The sequence below is a fragment of the Natator depressus genome, chromosome 9, assembly GCF_965152275.1.
Source record: "Natator depressus isolate rNatDep1 chromosome 9, rNatDep2.hap1, whole genome shotgun sequence".
Lineage (NCBI taxonomy): Eukaryota > Metazoa > Chordata > Testudines > Cheloniidae > Natator > Natator depressus.
Window position 1 is genome coordinate 45,864,071 of NC_134242.1, and position 18,164 is coordinate 45,882,234.

Below are 18,164 nucleotides of genomic sequence, written 5' to 3' on the forward strand. Positions count from 1 at the left end.
CCAGAGATGAGTAAGTGCTCACAGCCACATTTACAGGCAGCTAGTACTTTCATACAAAGTGTAGATGAATATTTACCCCATACCGAATTTTGTTTGTGCTTATAATACATGGTGCTGTGGTGCAAAGGTTTTCTTAGCATGAGTTTAGGATGATCACATTACTGACATGTGGCAAAGCTTTGAACTTTTAACATCAGCGCCCTAAACTGAAGTAAAAATCATAGCCCTGATATTGAAAAACGCCAGTGTCTGTTTCTGTGTCAAGCAGAGACGATAATGGTGGTGTATAGTCAGTAACGTTCATTTTTAAAAGTTGAACACTTGTACCTGGGCCCCAATTCAGCCAAGTGCTCAACTGCATGCTTAATGTTAAGCAGACAAGGAGTCCCAACTGAAATCACTGGGATTATTCACCTGCAGGAGGACTTTCCTTGGTTAGCGCTAGTATGGTCAGCACCTTGCAGGACCAAGACCTAAGGGTATACACTATCATTTTCAAACACTGCAATAGTGTCATGAGAGATTGGGTTACAGATACAGACTGGGTAAAGTAAAGGCAGAAAAAATGGATCAAATTTAAATAGAAAATACACGGGCCTGTAAGTAAATATTGCATTACAAAGAACAAGTAACATGAAAGTTTCTACTTCCCAGCCTAACCAATATGAAGTCCTGAGATACGAGCTGGAAGTCACCTCTGGAATCCCTTGACTCCATGGCTTGCTGCATTGCAGGGTTGGGGGTGGAAATAGGAGAATATTTCCTCAAAACTACAAAGGGTCAAATTTCAACTAGTTGCAACTTTGGAAGTATATTGGGGGCTGGCCCTTTAAAGAGCCGATTCCAGGCTCCATTGCCCCATTCTGCGTTCACTTTGAAACAAGGGAATTCTGGGAGGTGTCATTCCCAGAGGGACCCTGGAAATTACAGGCTGCTGCACGGCATGCTGAGGAGTGCCAGAAATGTATGCCTCAGTCTTATCTCAACAGGGAGAGATGGGGCTTGCTGTAGGTCCCTCTGCAGAGGAAGGAGGGACTAGATCTGGAGTGGCTCAGGAAGAGGACTATAAAGGGCCAAGGAAGAGGAGGGGACCCTGGCCAGACTATGTTGTAGTAAGTTAATACTGTGAGCTCCACATTGAGGGATGAAGATGCAAAAGCTGTAGTGAAAGCAAGAGAGAGACAGTCTGGCTTGAGATGAGAGAAGTGCTGTGAGCCTGAGGTCCAGGCATGTGCTTACCCCCTTCTGTAGGAGTCTGAGGTCCAGGCATCCCCAGAGAGGCTGGTGGCCCAAGGAGAGCAAAAGACTGTTCTGTTTCATTTCTCATCACCCTCTGGAAGGGGAGGACACTATGCTTAGGGTGGAGAGCTAAGCTACATCAAATTCCTCAAGACCAAGGTAGGACAACGGAAGCACAGCTGCATCCTGATGTCAGAAAGGCAGAATACTTGACGAGGGTCATTGCAATGAAATTATTTGTAAATCAAGGAGAATAATTCTTTTCCACCCTATGAGTAACCACAAAACTGAATCTTTTCTGTTCTAAAATGAATGGGTATGTGTGAGAACTGAGCTGATGAATGAACCTTGGTTACAACGTGAACTATGGGGGGAAGATACCCTCCTTCACGCACCCCACTCATGCAGCATTGTTGCTCCAAAGTCATACAAATAGAACAATGCTATTGACGGCGACTAGCATGTTCTGGGTATGCTCTTGGACTGAAATTATGGGCCAGACTGAGATACCCTTACATATACCTCTACACCATGAGCGTTCCTACTTAAGTCAACGAGGCTACTTCTGAGTCGGGTCTTACTCCATATACGTAAGGGTAACTCAGTCTGGCCTTATAGCAAGAGTTCTCCCATTTAAACAAGGGAAACTGCATTCCCATTCATTCTCACTCTCAGCTCTCTATGTAACGGCTCCATTAGTTTAGTTGGTAGTAAAGCTGTGCAGCAGTGGAGGCTGAAACCCGTTGTACTGGATATATTTGGATAATAGTTGGGTTTGAGGGCAAGAGGGTGACCAAGTATTCAGACTGGTGTCTGGTTATTGGCTTCAATCTCTGTGTGTAGTGCTGATGGATGAAAAGTAGCAGGGGACCTTTCAGATACTGGTCTATGGAATGCTCCTGAGGTGGCTCTAACTATTCCTTCTAGATTTGTAATGGCAAAGGGCACAGTGTAAGGAGATTCTATAATATTTGCATAAACAGTTCCTAAATTCACAGTCATCCCAATGAATATCAAATGGATACATGATCATAGGCTAGGGACAAAATTACTGAAAATTATAGACTACATTTTTGCTTCAAAATTCCAGTCTTTAAAACAGAAATCAGAATAAGCCAGAGAAACTTAACATTATGGGAAGGGGTTGCATTTCAGTCTGACCCACATTGTGTTCCAAAACAGATGGCAAACCAACACCTGTTTTAATCATGAAACATGGTTATCTGTCTATTGTGACAAAGTTCTTCCTCTACCTTGGTGGGTCTTGCGCTTATTGGCGGATTTGCTCGCCTCGGAGATTCACAGCAGCCCTCAGTTTCGCCGTTTTCATGAACCCACAGTCCAGGTCAACTCCTCCTGTGTCTGACCAGGAGTTGGGAGGTTTGGGGGGAACTCCAGGCCTGCCCTCTACTCCAGGTTCCAGCCCAGGGCCCTGTGGAATGCAGCTGTCTAGAGTGCCTCCTGGAACAGCTGTGCAACAGCTACAACTCCCTGGGCTACTTCCCCATGGCCTCCTCCCAACACCTTCTTTATCCTCACCATAGAACCTTCCTCCTGGTGTCTGATAATGCTTGTACTCCTCAGTCCTCCAACTGTATTCATTCTCACTCTCAGTTCCTAGTGCCTCTTGCTCCCAGCTCCTCACACGCACCACAAACTGAAGTGAGCTCCTTTTTAATCCCAGGTGCCCTGATTAGCCTGCCTTAATTGATTCTAGCAGCTTCTTGATTGACTGCAGATGTTCTAATCAGCCTGTCTGTCTTAATTGTTTTCAGAAAGTTCCTGATTGTTCTGGAATCTTCCCTGTTACCTTACCGAGGGAAAAGGGACCCACTCAACCTGGGGCTAATATATCTGCCTTCTATCACTCTCCTGTAGCCATCTGGCCCGACCCTATCACATTATTTATATCTTGGTAATTATGTCCCCATAACCAGAGTATCTGAGCACTTCGCAATGATTAATATATTTTCAAAACACTCCACAAGATAGGGAAGAACTATTACTCCCATTTCCGTAAGCCACAGACTAAGTTGCCCAGGAAGTCTGTGGAGGAGAAGAGAAGTGAGCTCAGGTCTCCCTAAATTGTAGGCTAGGCCCCTAACCCATGAATTGTTCATCAGAATCTGTTATTCCTATGAGAGACACTAGCCACGTATCACACCCGTTATTGTTCTGTCTTCCATTTTAGAACAATACACTGAAACACAGTGGCTTGCCAAAGGGCACACAAAGAATCAGTGGCAGAGATAAGAACAAAAATGTTATCAGAAAACACACACGTCGCTAAGCCTCAACTTACTCATCATCCATAAAATGGGAATAAATAAACCTATATCAAATATAGGGTGGGAAGGCTTACTTGATTGTAAAAATGCTTCAAGATGAAAGGTACTATGTAGAACTGCAATTCCGTGAAAAAATATATTTACTCCTACAGTGAGGGAAGCACTTAAAGAAATTACAGAAGCAAAATCCATCTAACATCATAAAACACCCCCCTCATCTGACTCTTCTATAGCTGAATGCACACTGCTGTGTGAGAGATGTTCATTGGGTGAATACTACTAGCAAGAGATGTTTCATGAGAGATAGAGATAAGCTAGAGCAGCCTGAGATTTTTCAAACTGATGCAGGGGGCCACACCAGCCCTCAGGTCCAGAATCACGGGCTGAAGTGGGGACTCTCTTTCCTCCCGTCGGCTGCTCCTCCGAAGAGGCATGGCACACAATCCTGCTCAAGGTGGCTCCTACTTCCAAGAACATTCTGAATTAAAGTTCCTCAAGGACCTTTCATCCTTCGCTCCCCTCTTTCATGGGCAGTGCTACACAGAGGGCACTTGGGATCTCACTCTGCCCTAGGACTCTCTAATTAAAGCCCCATACGTGCTGCATACGTGCTTAGCAGGGAGCGGTTACAGGCTCAAACAATCTCCATAACTTTTGAAAATCTATTTATATTCTGTCTGCTTCGAAATCATTTAACAACCATGCCGAACACAGCAGTAATGAACATGTGGCAACATAGCTGCTGTTGGGGATGGTGTATAAAAACAAAAACATGACAGCTTGTTTTTCATAAGATTCGATCAGCACGGTCGAGAGCAGGAAATGGAAGCTGAAAATGTGTGTGTATATTACACTAGCAAAGCCACGAGTCTTTATCCTGCAATGGGAAAGGCCTTTTGGGGGGGCTGTAGGTCCAGCAGCCATTGGGGGAACACTTGTCATCATGATGGGCTTCCTAGATGTCCTTCAAGGATGGGGCTGGAGAGAGCAGGTCAGGATCTGGTATGAAGGCATGATGCCTCTGCATGGTACTTGTTACACTAAAGCAATTTAAACGCTACGGTTGCAAAGTTAAGGGCTCAAGCTAGGAAATGTCAGTATTAAAGATGCCCCCTTGTGTATTCTATTCAATATTTTGCTTCATCCTCATAGTTCAATGTGTAACACCATGCCTGATTTAGCACACATCATTCAGAGCCTGCTGTGAATATAGAATTTTCTTATTGGCTATTCTATGGTGCTCATCAGTGTAGTATCTGAATTCCAAACACACATTAATTGTTATATTTACAACACCCCTGTGATGCAAGATATTATTCCCATTTTAGAGATGGGGAACTGAGGCACAGATTAAGGTCAAAATTCCCCAGTAACTTCAGGTGTCCAACTTGAGCTGCCAAGGGCCTAACTGTTCAGAATACTTAGCCTTTTTATAGACCTTAATATGTTCAAAACACAGCTCCTATTCTCCAGTAATTGGGGGCTCAGCACTTCTGCAGATCAGGCCCAGTTGTCTCAAGGTGGGCACCTATAATATGAGGAACACACAATTTGTGGCCATCTAGGCCATCAGTATTACACAAGAATTCTGTGGCAGAACTAAAATCCAGTTCTCCAAGATAGCATTCCACTGCCTTAACCATGAGACCACATTGTCTCTTCCCGCAGTTCCCTGACCTGTTCACTACACACCCTCCAAATTCTGCAGCAAATGATGCAAGGGGTCTTGCAGGCAACAGACTCATTCACCTCATTCCCTGAGCACCATCCACTCTACTGCTAGCTAAGGAAGGCCCACATATTGCTAGTGGGTTGCTCATTAGGTGGTATCAAGTAAATAGGCTTAATAGAATATTATAAAAAAAAATTTTACTTGGGAAAAACACTGTTTCCTTAATCTTTTTCTCAGCAGTGGCTGAACATTTTTGCTGAAACTTCAAAAATATTTCACCTGGAGGCAGAGACAGTCCAGAAAATGCCAGTCCAAACTGTGTAAGTTTGGCAAAGTGATGAGGTCTGTAAACGAGGTCTCATAATGGGGAGTGTTAACAACCTTAACTTTAGGAGGTGCTGACAGTACATCCTATGATATGGCTCACATTACCACAGTATCTGAGCTCCTCATATTCTCTAATCTATACATCCTCACAACACCCCAGTGAGATAGGAAGTATGATTATCCCCATTTTACAGATGGGATCCATACACAGAGAGCCCAAGGTCACACAGGAAGCACAGGGTGGAATCGGGAACTGAATCTGAGCCTCTGAAACCCCAAGCTAAAGCCCTAACCACTGGACCATCCTTCTATTCATGTGGCTGGGACTGAATCCTCTATATAGATCATAGTGAACCTATTGATTTTAGGGGCAGAACACTGCTTCTGGCTGGGTAAAATCCTCCTCTCACCCCTTGCAGAATATAAAGGGAAACACCTTTAGAGAAATCTTACCTTCTTGCCCCCTATCCGACGGGCATATGGGACAATATGGTCCCAAGTGAGTAATCCACCAGTACCAGATCTTTTCTGTACTGCCCAAAACGTAGCCAGCTGTACTGGCTTCATTTTGACAGCAAAGGCAAAACTATTATACTCTGATAGAGCTAGGGTGACCAGATAGCAAGTGTGAAAAATTGGGACAGCAGTGGGGAGTAGTAGGCACCTATATAAGACAAAACCCTGAAGATCGTGACTGTCCCCATAAAATTGGGACATCTGGTCACCCTAGATAGAGCTACTGTATTTATATTCTGTGAAATTAAGCACTGCTTTTATATTGATGCTATACTGCCAACCTGTAAAAAACCTAATCCATAAAAAAACAAAGTTAAATATACTTATGATTTGAATTGAAAGATCAAGTACTGTGATTCAGGAAATTCCAGAAGTTAAAGTTGCTCTGGCAATGCCAACTCACTCACACGGCTCAGCCAGTATATTATGGGCCAGACTCGGCTCCCACTGAGTTCTGTCATTGACTGAAGAGCACTATTTCTGATTAGGAGTCAGAAATGAGCAGGAGAAACATCATGTGGAGTATCTTTTACTCCTGCAGGAATAAACCAGCTTTCCTCTCCTCATAACTGGCTTTTCTGTAGCTGTACACGAGTACTGATTTTCATACTTTAATAATATACAGTAGGTCCTATTAAAAGTTAACAGTTGCCAAATGTTACCATAGATCTCCTTGTGATGTTGCACTCCATATGTTTATGGAAATATGCTTATGAGTGTAAATATAATGTAACTGGAATATGCTTTATGAAAAAGGTCTCTTGTAAGGTTTAATTACAAAGCTTATAATCTACTGAGTGTGTTCATCCTATTTGTATGAATGTATCATTCTCATATCTGAAGCTAGAAATATGAAGTATTACTCTGAAGTCCTATTGTAATTATGCAAAGTGTGGGCCATTAATGGTGGCTTAGGATCTTAATGGCTCCCATTAACAAGAACAATTGGTTGTAAATGGCTCTGTTTACTTGTTAGCCTTCCTGTGTTCCTATGAGTCAGGCCAGAAAGAATGGAGGCTTGGGGTCTCACAGGACATGTGACCATGTCACCTGGTACTGGAATCCATTTTAACCTGGTGCTTTTCCATTTAGAAAGAGAAGTGGAACAAAACAAAGGGGGTTGCCAGTCATGAGAAATCCCCTAGTTACCACCTGAGCTGGAACTAACAAGAACTGTACCAGGGGAAAGAATTGGGCCCAGACTAAGAAGAGATCTAGTCTGTGAAAGAAACTTATTGGAACATCTCTGAGGGTGAGATTTACCTGTATTCAGTTTCTTAATGTATTAGGCTTAGACTTCCGTGTTTTGTTTTATTTTGCTTGGTAACTTACTTTGTTCTGTCTGTTATTACTTGAAACCACTTAAATCCTACTTTTTATACTTAATAAAATCACTTTTGTTTATTAATTAACCCAGAGTAAGTTATTAATACCTGGGGGAGCAAACAGCTGTGCTTATCTCTCTATCAGTGTTATAGAGGGTGGACAATTTATGAGTTTACCCTGTCTAAGCTTTATACAGAGTAAAACAGATTTATTTGGGGTTTGGATCCCATTGGGAGCTGGGTGTCTGGGTGCTGGAGATAGGTGACTCGCTGAGTAGTTTTTGGTTAAAGTCTGCAGCTTTGGGGGTGTGGACCAGACCTGGGTCTGTGTTGCAGCAGGCTAGCGTGTCTAGCTCAACAAGGCAGGGTTCTGGAGTCCCAAGCTGGCAGGGAAAATGGCCTCAGAGGTAATTCCAGCATGTCAGGTGACAGTCCCAAGGGGGTCTGTGACCGAACCCTTCACACTCCTATTCTACACATGGGTGTGGAGGGATGGGGGAGGAATTATGGTGTATTCGGATACCGCTGTGTGGTAATGGTTAGGAAAATGCTGATTTCTTAATGGTGGGAATGTGGGCTTTGATCCTGCAATGAGCGCCACATGAATTATTGCAAAAGCAGGTCTATAGTCTGCATTTAAAACCTGCTTTACTCTCTGAAACACTGTGGTGCCCTAGTATCGCAAAGGCCAACTTTGTTGCTGCAGCTCCTACCTGATATTTTGAGACTTCCACTTGCTGATCTTCATTTACAGGTCACAATTCATATCATTATTTTGGGCCTGGGTCTTGATCACAACCTCCTCTGGATCAGACCACAGGGCAAAGTAAGTCTCAGCTGTGTGCGAGGACTATCTCCGTCCACCCTGGTGCAAATTTATGGGTGAACTGAAAAAACTTCACTCACTTGAGTGAGTGGTGTGAGCTGGTGCAGTGGGTCACTATGCCACTGAATGACCCTGTGTAACAGGTCAAAAAGACACTCATTCAAATTTGGGCTGGCTGCCCCATAATGGAGGAGCAAGTAGGCCAGATCTGAGTAGCGTTGTGACCCCATTTGCTAGGTCACAATGCCAATCACTCACTTACGGGAGTGAAGTTCTTTCAGTCTGTGCATAAATCCGCATTGGTATAAAAAGTTTGGGCAAATTTGTGCCCCAGGCACGAGCCTAGTTTGCCTGTGTGTTAATCTGGCCCTAGTCATGCATGACCAGTTCGTCCAGACACAGCATATAACAAGATCACCAAACTACTGTACAAAGAGGAAAGCAGCAGGCTTTGTGCAGTACTCCTGCCAACACACAGCAGTAGCTGGATGCAACCTGACTTCATAAGTCCCAACACTAAGTTCCTCATAGTTTCCAAGAGAAAAACTCTTTTTATTCTGGCTTTGCTCCAGGGTAGAGTGATATCATTTGATTATTTTTTTACAAAAACATTCATTTACATTCAGGTTCTGTAAACTTGAAAAGTTTTGCTATAGAAACACTTGGGCTATTGAAACTTTAGTTCATTATAAATTGTAATTTAAATCATAAATGCTGTCGCGGGGTTTATATGCCAGTACTGATCAAGTATTTTATAGCAGTTTTGTAAATTTCAGGTAGAAAAAAAAATATCAAAAATTAAGGCCCTGATCTTGCAAACAGACACATAAATTTCATCACATTAACAGTCCCATTGTGGGACTATTCTGTTTAGAATTAAGCATGTGCATAAGTGTCTGTATTACCAGAGGCTAAAATTGTGTTTAGTGGCATAAAATCTATTACTTTAAAACAAAATTGCTTCAGTGTTAAAGAAAAGTTCTTTAGAATTTCAGTACATTAACAAAGTTGTTATAAACTGTTATACACAGAGGCTGGAATTTTCAAAAATAAGAATCTAAAGTTAGGATCCTAAACAATTTAGTATCACACATCCCATTGATTTCAGACTGCAAACTCTGGTGAAGTATAATCTGGCTGCAACATTTAAGCTTCCTGAACTTGTGGAAGCTCGGTGTATCAAAGTGATGGTGATTGCAGATATAACACACACTATTTTCTTTACATATGTGTTTTCGGTTTGTGATAGTCACAGAAAAGGAGAAGTCCAAGATCTCACTATCATTTTAGGCATGAAACTTCTAAGGAGAAAGAATTGCTATGTAAAATCTTAAATTATACTAACAATTGAGGAAACTAGTTAAAGAAACAAGAACAATGCATCCACTTTAGCAAATTAAGACTACAAAATGGGAAGAAAGTAAAGAACTAGCAAGATGTAAAAAATATTGGATGCAAACTTTTACAAATACGTCCTCCTCTGCTCAGAGGCTCATAACTGGGCCCTAACGCACTGGCTTTTATCATTTAATATTAAAGGTGCAACTGAAAGTGACATCGTGGTTAAGGCCAAGAGAGTGAAGACTCCTACTGGGAAAATGAGTTGATATAGAACTCCTAAAAAATCTTTAGGGATTTATTTGGTCTTTAGGGATTAAAGTCCCTAAGCGACCTATCTCTACCTAAGGAGCAGTCTGAACACCAGTGCTCTTTTAATATCTTGATTACTTTTCTGACTTCATCTCTACCTGCTCTTCAGAACCCCTCTCTCTTTTTTCTAAGTTGATTTCATACTGGTGAAAGATTCCAGCAGATTGACGTCCTTAACCCAAAATAGGTAACAAACTCACAGGTCTGACAATGCAGGACCCTGAGTGTGTCCCTCAGTCCTAATTTCTAGGGCTAAGAAAATAGGTCTCAGTGCCTGTTCACTCATTGACCTGTTAGCTGGGAGTGCCAAAAAAGGGGTCAGTTATAATATAATAGATTATAAAGTCCTGTCCACTGGGAACTGGTTTGTGCCCATCAACTCGAAAATTCCATAATTGAAGCAGTCGTAGTTCGTACGTATCATGGTATGACCTACTTGTGCAATTCCATATAGTTATGATTAATCAAAAGGGATCATTTGGGCTATTTGTTTAAAATTAGAAAACAGATAAATACTAAGATCATAACTGAAATATTCAAATTCTACAGACATATCTCACGGTTATGCCTCCATTTGGTTTTCAGAAATGGATGGATGTTGAGAAAGAGAGAAGCACATCTTTGTGGTGCTTGCCATCTTTTGAGAGGTTCTGGCAGAAGTGAAATGGAGAGAGGTAGGGAGAAAGCCCAAGATTTCTTGATAAAAGTTCACTGGAAAAGACTTCTTTGCTTTCAGGAGGCATTTGTCTTTTGTTGTGAAGAATATACCCCATTTGGATTTCCTTAAGACTAAATCATATTTCCCTAACAAAAAGGAATGCCAAGGAGTGGGAAAGAAATGAAGGGCCTCTAACCAACTTCCAAAAAATCCATGCTCTTAACTCCCAAAAGTTTTCAAGCATAGTGCAACCTCTGGACTAATTGGTGACACCAGCTACAAAATCATGTTTCTGTCTACATTGTTTATCTACTGTGACAAGTAACACCCAAGGCTGGAGAGAAAAACATTGCTTCACTATGTGATTATTTTATGCATTTAGATGTGGCTTTATGTATAGTCGGTTTCATTGTTTCTTTAGTATGTATTTAGGCTCTGATCCTGAAAAAGCATGTGCATACCTATACTGATATGAGTGGTCCCATGGTGGAGCAACTCACATGCACAGTTATGCAAATGATTAAGTGTTTGTAGGACCAGGGCTCTAATTTTGTCAGATTGTCTCTGTTTATATAGTGCTTTCACAGAGCAGCAGGAGAGAACATTTTAAGAATGGGAGACTATGATGGTAAACCCACAAAAATTGCAATGGGACGTTGGGGCAGATTAGAAGGGAAACATGGGGCTGAAACTGCTTGTAAACCATTCTTTATCAACTTGCAATCAAATCAAACAGTTCCTTGATGTAAAAACATATGCTCACTGGACATCACTGTCTGGGTGTTTGCACATATTTTACATAGATTACCTCTTTGCACTTGTATGTACCCTATAAAAAAATTCAAAAAAGAAATCCCTTCATTTACTGGATTAACCAGAGTGGATTGATTTAAGTTACTGATTTTAATCATTATGTAAATCAGCAAGCAGGAAACCTTGATTTAAATCACTGATTTTTAATCTTGTGTTTTAGTTATTTTCCTAAATATAAACCTCAGTAATGGTTGATTCTCATGGTTGGTAACCATTAAAACATGTTGATTTGCAGCTAAATATAGCCTTTACACTAAATCAGGTGCTTCTTTTTGCTAACCAGGAGGATATACTTATCTATACACATTTATTTAAACAATCATATAGCTTAACTTACATTTATTCTAATTCTTAGTTTTTACATTTTTCTTCTGTTAGAAGATGTGGAATGATGGATTTCTTATTTATTAGGTGATTAATTTTTTACTTGTGATTTGTATCAAGCTCTACTTGGATGGAAATTCAAATTCAATTAAAAATACATAAACCAATCATTTTTAAATTGTTTTTGTATTAATTCAATACAACTACCTTAACTGTGCTGGATACATAAGAAAAAAGTTATCAAACCCTGTTTTGCATTTAAAACTAATGGATTGATTAAACAAAGGAAGATCTGTAGTTAGTGAATTGAACTGTTTCTGGTCTCCATGTCCTTCAGGATTTTAGAACTAGTAGATGTCATCTTCTCACACTAAGTTTTAATTCATAGATTGGAAGAAGAAAACAAGGTTTCCTGCTTTTTCAACTCCCCATGTGTTTCCTAACTTTGAATGAACCAGACATTCAACTGAACTAGTTGAATAAGCTGAAATGAAGAAATATTCTCTCTGCACCTGCAGAAGAGGCTACTGCTGTCAAAAGCTGGTTTAGTGCTTCGACAAACTCTGGTTCCAGTGGCTTAGCTAATGATTTAAACCACTTCAATGGTTTGACTCTCCTTAAAACTTGGCAGCAAACATGTCCTGCTTAATATTATTTTTATTTAAATTAAATTATTTTAATAGATTGCAGTCAATTTAGGTTTTAACATAGGTTGTAATAATTTCACATTTAATTTTAAATAGGTTTTTTATATAAACCTGTATCAAATCAATTATTTTTTTGTTGTAAAGCATTGATTTTTATCCACCCTGGGATTAACACACAGTACGAAGCACATTGCACAACATTGGCTAGTTATAAGCAAATAGGTCATGAATTAACTGTCTACAAGAGTGATGTAAACTCTGTCTCAAATTACTTCTCGACTCTGTCCTGTAGTTTGTAACTATGTGTTACAGTTAATGGGGACATGAGGCTGCAAAAAGTGCATGGGGCCCAAACTGCACAAACATTAGGAGAAAATTATGTCAGTTTCTTATAACAAAGTAATAATCCTGGAGGATTCTTTTTCTCTCTCCAAATCGGAGAGCTAAGGTGCCTGCAGTAGTGGGAAGCGTCTCTCTTTTTGTACTCCCAAGACTCAATTCCTGAAATTCTGTGGAATAAAGAGAGATCTTAAAATGCCTTTCTAATCTCCTTCTAGTCTTACTGCATCCAGTTGCATACTTCCATTGGCTCAGTAGGGAGAATGGTTAGTATACATTCAACTAAATATTTGCATTCTGATAGCCCACAATAGGCTGTGGCCCCTATTGTGCTGGGTGCTGTATGAATATTGGATTGGAGTGTGACTTTCCCAGGCTTCCCCACATGCTTAGGAAGAAAGTCTGGAGGTGTTTAAAGGTGAAGCTGACTGGTGGGTGGAAGAGTGGAGAGTGTTGGCAAAGCAGGGGGGTTGATGTTGCTGTTGAAGTTATTGAAGCAGCAAGGTAGGGTAGGGCTAAATTGTGAAAGGGCTGAAAGGTTAAAAACAAGTTTTTGTCTGTGTTGAGGCAAAGGGGGAGTCAGTGGAGGGGCTGAAAGAAGGGGTTGTGGTCAGAGCAATGTGCAAGTAAGATCTTAGCAGCAATATTCTGAATAGACTTGAGAGGAGCAAGGGTGCAGGAGCCAAGGCCAGTAAGGAGGAAATTGCAACAGGCAAGATGTGATATGAGGGTCTGTATGATGGTTTTTGCAGCATCTTATGTGTTTGGATCTCCCTCCTACAGAAGGGAATCTTCTAAAGTATCTGCTATCCAGGCACTAGCCGCTGCATAAATGTGATGCATCTTTAAAATACCCTATTTTCACAGATAATTGTAGTGGGGTTCACTTTCCTTTTAGGCCCGTACAGAACAGATCATTCTAGGAAACTATTTTTGAAAATGTACATTAAAGCAGTTTCAGTTATTATGTCTTTCTTCTTGGCACAAGTGACTCACACAATGTGGTTAAAGTAGCAAAAACCATTCTCATGACTAAACAGTGACCAAATTCTTGAGAATGGCTGTCGGGTAACAGTAGCCCCACTGCACAATCAGCTGGTATAAACAGTTATTTAACTGTCACTTTCTAAACTGTCCAATAACTGTAGTCTAGTCCTATGCCCTGTCTGAGTTGATACAAAGCCATGGTACCGGCAGCTGATGTAGTTTTAAAAACAGTTTGACACTTTCCTAGCATAGTCTTGTTTGGCAACCTGTAGCTCTTGGCATGTCTCTTCTAGTCTTATCACATCACTTGCCCTGCAAAGAGTAGGAATCAGTTAAATCAAAGTAAGATCCCAAACCTTCATCCATTCTTCAAACTGCACCAAATTCTTTCTGATGTTTAGAAATGCCAGCCCTTCACTTCCCTCCCAGAGAGGAAAATATGGCCTATATGCTTTACCACTACCTCCCACTTACATCAGCCAGCCCTACTGTAATCTTGTGGGTTGGCTTGTACCGTTACCCTTGCCTAGCTGTAGCTTTGCTCGTCAGGCTAAGTTTGGGGTTGTTTTGAGGATGTAAGCCAGTGGCCTCCTATTGCACTCTGCTTTAATATCAGTTTTCTTCAGAGAATCTCATGACATCCTGATCACACAACACAGATCTTATCCTCTCAGCATACATGTGGACTATTTCACTGCACCAATGCACTAATGCCAAGTAACCCATTCTGTGCCTCCCATTCATCTGCCACTTTAAATATTAAAATGCACTCTGGTACATCACTCTAGTACACCACAGTATTGTGAAATCCCAATCCCTCCCTTTATTCTTGTCAGGCTCTCAGTTATCACACAAGTAAAGGGAGGGTACTTGGGTAGACAAGGTTTGGATAACGGATACACTTCTGCTAAGCATCCAACCACTGGCAGACATGCCAAACCCATGAAAAAAACGCAGAAATTGGGCTTGTTTTTGGCTTAATTGGCTTATGAGTTGCTTGTTGGCTAGTTTTTGGCTTGTAGCTTGTTGTTTGTTTGGCTTGTTGTAGCTTGTTGCTTTTTTTTTTTGATCGGCTCCCGGCAAGCAGGGGCAAGAGGGGGCAAGCAGAGGCAAGAGTGGAAGAGAGTCAGGGGTGCACAGCAGGCCCACCACAGTCTCAGACTACACGCCGGGGGGATCTAGTCACACAGAGTGTTTGGGTTCTTAGGGATTGGTTTGTTTTGGCCTTGTTTTGAAATGGGATTAGCTTGATTTTTGGCTTATTGTGAAAGTCGGGGTGCTTATTTACTGCATGAAAGTTGGCAACTGTGCCTCTTGGGTTCTTATCAGAACTAAACTCAAGCGCTGAACCATTTGAGGTTCACCCAGCACTAGTAAATAGTCTCTCCAACAAGACCACATAGCAAATACTTCAAACGAAAACATCTTTCCATCAACTGTGTTGATTTTATAAATAGCGAGAAGCAGTTTCCTGATGAAATATGTAATCTGTAATTCAATCTTGGGGACTGGTCCCATTCCTAAAACCCCCATACTGATGACTTATTACATATTGACATGAACTGGTGCCAGCCGAAGACGATTAGGAAGTACAACTCTAATAGGGTTTAATAATCATTTTTCAGAAGTGATTAGAGGCAGGAAGGAGGGTTAATTCTATTTTCAGCAAGCCTGGAGATTTAGGTAGATGGAGCATTTAAATTGGGGTAAACTTGCTTTAAAAGCCAACAAAGTAGCCAATACTTGGCACTGATCAGAATTCAGGGCAAATCATTCTCTGCACTCTTAGCAAAATCACATTAGTTTTTCAATCACAAATGGGTATCTGAAGCCAAAACACAGCAAGCAAAGAGATGCGCAGGCAACTTACTATAGATATGCCCAAATCATCTGCCATGCTTCAGCTTCGCTCCTGCAAACGTTGACCAACATTTTAAATCTTGAGTCCCCCCTGATGCGAGGCACCTAAAGTCATATTTAGGCCTGAGTTTAAGAGGTGCTGAACATGTGCAGTTCCCGCTGAAATCCCAGACTGAGGTATTGCCTGCTACAGGCAGGCACTTCTGAGACTCGCCCAGGCCATTTTAGGAATCTAACAATCCCTGTATGCTCGGAAACGTTTAATAAGCACTGAGAGTCAGGTTGTTTGAATAGAAGGCACCGCATTTTCCTTATCTGCATGAGCACTCAGCTCAGTCTGACTTCATGAAGGCTCCTGGAAGCTTCTAATCTATGCTGTGCATGCTCATCTGCATTACCATAAACATACACATCTTATTAGCATAGTGATTCCTGTTCTAGCAACTTGATTCTTTTTATTCATTGCGGCTGTGGCTGAACCACAAACGGATCTGAGGCTTGTTTGGAAGAAGCACCCAGAAGCTTGGGACTGTCTGACCCACTGGAGTGTGCAGATTTGGCCATATGAGAAAGGACTGTTTTATGATTAAGGCACGGATGGTGATGCAGGAGATCTAGGTTCAACTTCTAACTCTGCAAAATGGGGATAATACTCCCTTTTCCCCACCTCTTGTCTAGGTAGATTATCGTTATTAGCTGGGTAAAATCTTGCTATGGACCAAATTAAAACTTCACTGAGATTCCTGGGTGTGAACTCTCCGTTCAGCTAACATAACTGTAAAGATAAATTAATCACAAGCCCCTACTAAAGACCAAAGGGGATTGTGAAGCTGCCCAGGACTTTGGACTGAGTGGGCGGAAGGGTCTGGCTGACTATTGTTAGTGTTTGGGGGGCGGTGGAGGAGGAGAGGGAAGGCAGAACACACAGAAACTGAGCGAGACAGAACAGAGAGAGAGGCAAAGGCAAAAAGCAAGAAAGCCGTGGAGCAGCCTGTGAGCGTACCGTGACCCTGGAAAAAGCTAGAGAGAGCTTTTGGGTCTGGTGTTGGCGAAACAGGCTCAGGGACTGTAAGCTACGAAACTGTTCCTTTTGTTCTTGGCTCCTCCTGCATTCAGAGTCGCAGAACTTTGTACATTCCTGGTAAATAAACAAGATTACATCAAAGAAAATACCAGACTCTATCAATTTTTACTTTCAGCTGGAACCCCGGGGCCCCGAACTTTGACTAGCTAGTTCGGCCAAAAAGGAGCAACACTATAAAGTCCTTGCATGAGAACTCATATTCTATGTTTGTACTGTGCCCAGCACAACGGGGCCACGATTCAGCTGGGTCCTTAGGCACCAGTGTAATATCAATAACAAAGAAGGTTCACAGGTTCTTTCCTGGAATAGCCTGTACATCCTGCTTCCTTTAAGCCACAAATACTAGGACCACACCCCTCTTCACCATATTTAGTACTTACACCTCTGGCTCAAGGTGGAACCAGGCAATACAGACCCAGGCAAAAATGTACAAAATAATCACAGGGATGGGATTAGCTGAACTCCTTCAAATTTCAGAAGAAAGTATGTGGCAAAAGTTCAAGACTGTGAACTCCAATCCATTTTACTTATTGTAACCTTTCTGTACATTTTTCAGGGTCTGCAGCATACTAAATAGCCTTGCAGTTTATCTTAAACAGAGCTCCTTGCGTGTTTTAATGCACTCATTAAAAGCAAGGAAATGCTGTTTAAGAAGTGAGTGGGCAGGGGGCTTGTTTGCAACACTCTTGAGTGTTCTTGACTATTCCAAAGGGAGCAAACTCTGATGGAGCTCTCAGTAGCATATTGCATCAGAAAATTAATATTGCTGCCTTTTTAGTCTAAGAGCATAAGGAAATAGCCTTAGGGCTGAGACAGATGTTTCTGAGAAGTGCCTTCTTCTGGGAGGAAAGGAGAGGCAGGTGAGGCCAGTCAAAGGTCAGCTGAGAAGAGTTCTAAATGCCAGGAATGGCATATTGATTTTGTATTTTTTGTCTTAACCAAGTAAAACCATTCTTAATGTGTTCTCTCTCTAACCACTGACAATGCTTTTTCTAATCACTGTCTGGAGAAAATGAATGTGAAACCCTATCAGAGAAACTTGCGATGTGGAAAGTAGACTCTTCTTTCTTCAAGGAAAAGAGGGTTTTGATAGTAATGATTAAAAATTTCTAGTGCCTTGGTTTCTGACAGAATGGTATTCTGGTGCAATTTCTAAAGATCACTTTTTTAAATTAAAGCATCAGTAAAACAAAGCTACCGATGTCATTCTTCTATATGTCATTGTTCTGTCATGAAATAAAATATAAACTTAAGTGAGTCCTGTTAAATGAACGCTTTTGTGAAATACAATTTGTATTATAACATTCCAGATGAAGAAGTCTGTTACTGTTTCAGGAAATACAGGGCCAAACTGCCAGAAATACATAGATCTTAAAGTCAGAAGAAACCATTGTGTTCACGTAGTCTGGCCTCCTGCATAGCAAAAACCATAGTGTCTCGCCTAGTGATTCATGCATGAAGCCCAATAGCTTAATGTGATTGAACTAGAGCACCTCTTTTGGGAAGACATCCTGTCCTCGGAGCACACACTTATGCCACCCAGCCTAAATAGCCCACACATATTCATAAGCTGAGGTTTGTAGGTATACATAGCTATGGTACGTATGTG

At 41.4% G+C, this 18,164-nt stretch overlaps 1 long non-coding RNA gene across 1 annotated transcript in view; it reads left to right on the plus strand.

The window, feature by feature from the left end:
* The first annotated feature begins 7,263 nt into the window (after positions 1-7,263).
* Positions 7,264-18,164, plus strand: part of LOC141993464 (uncharacterized) — a 41,513-nt gene continuing 30,612 nt past the window's right edge. Inside the window, exon 1 of the long non-coding RNA XR_012640867.1 lies at positions 7,264-7,294. This is a non-coding gene — a long non-coding RNA (uncharacterized LOC141993464). The remainder of the gene's footprint in view (positions 7,295-18,164) is intronic.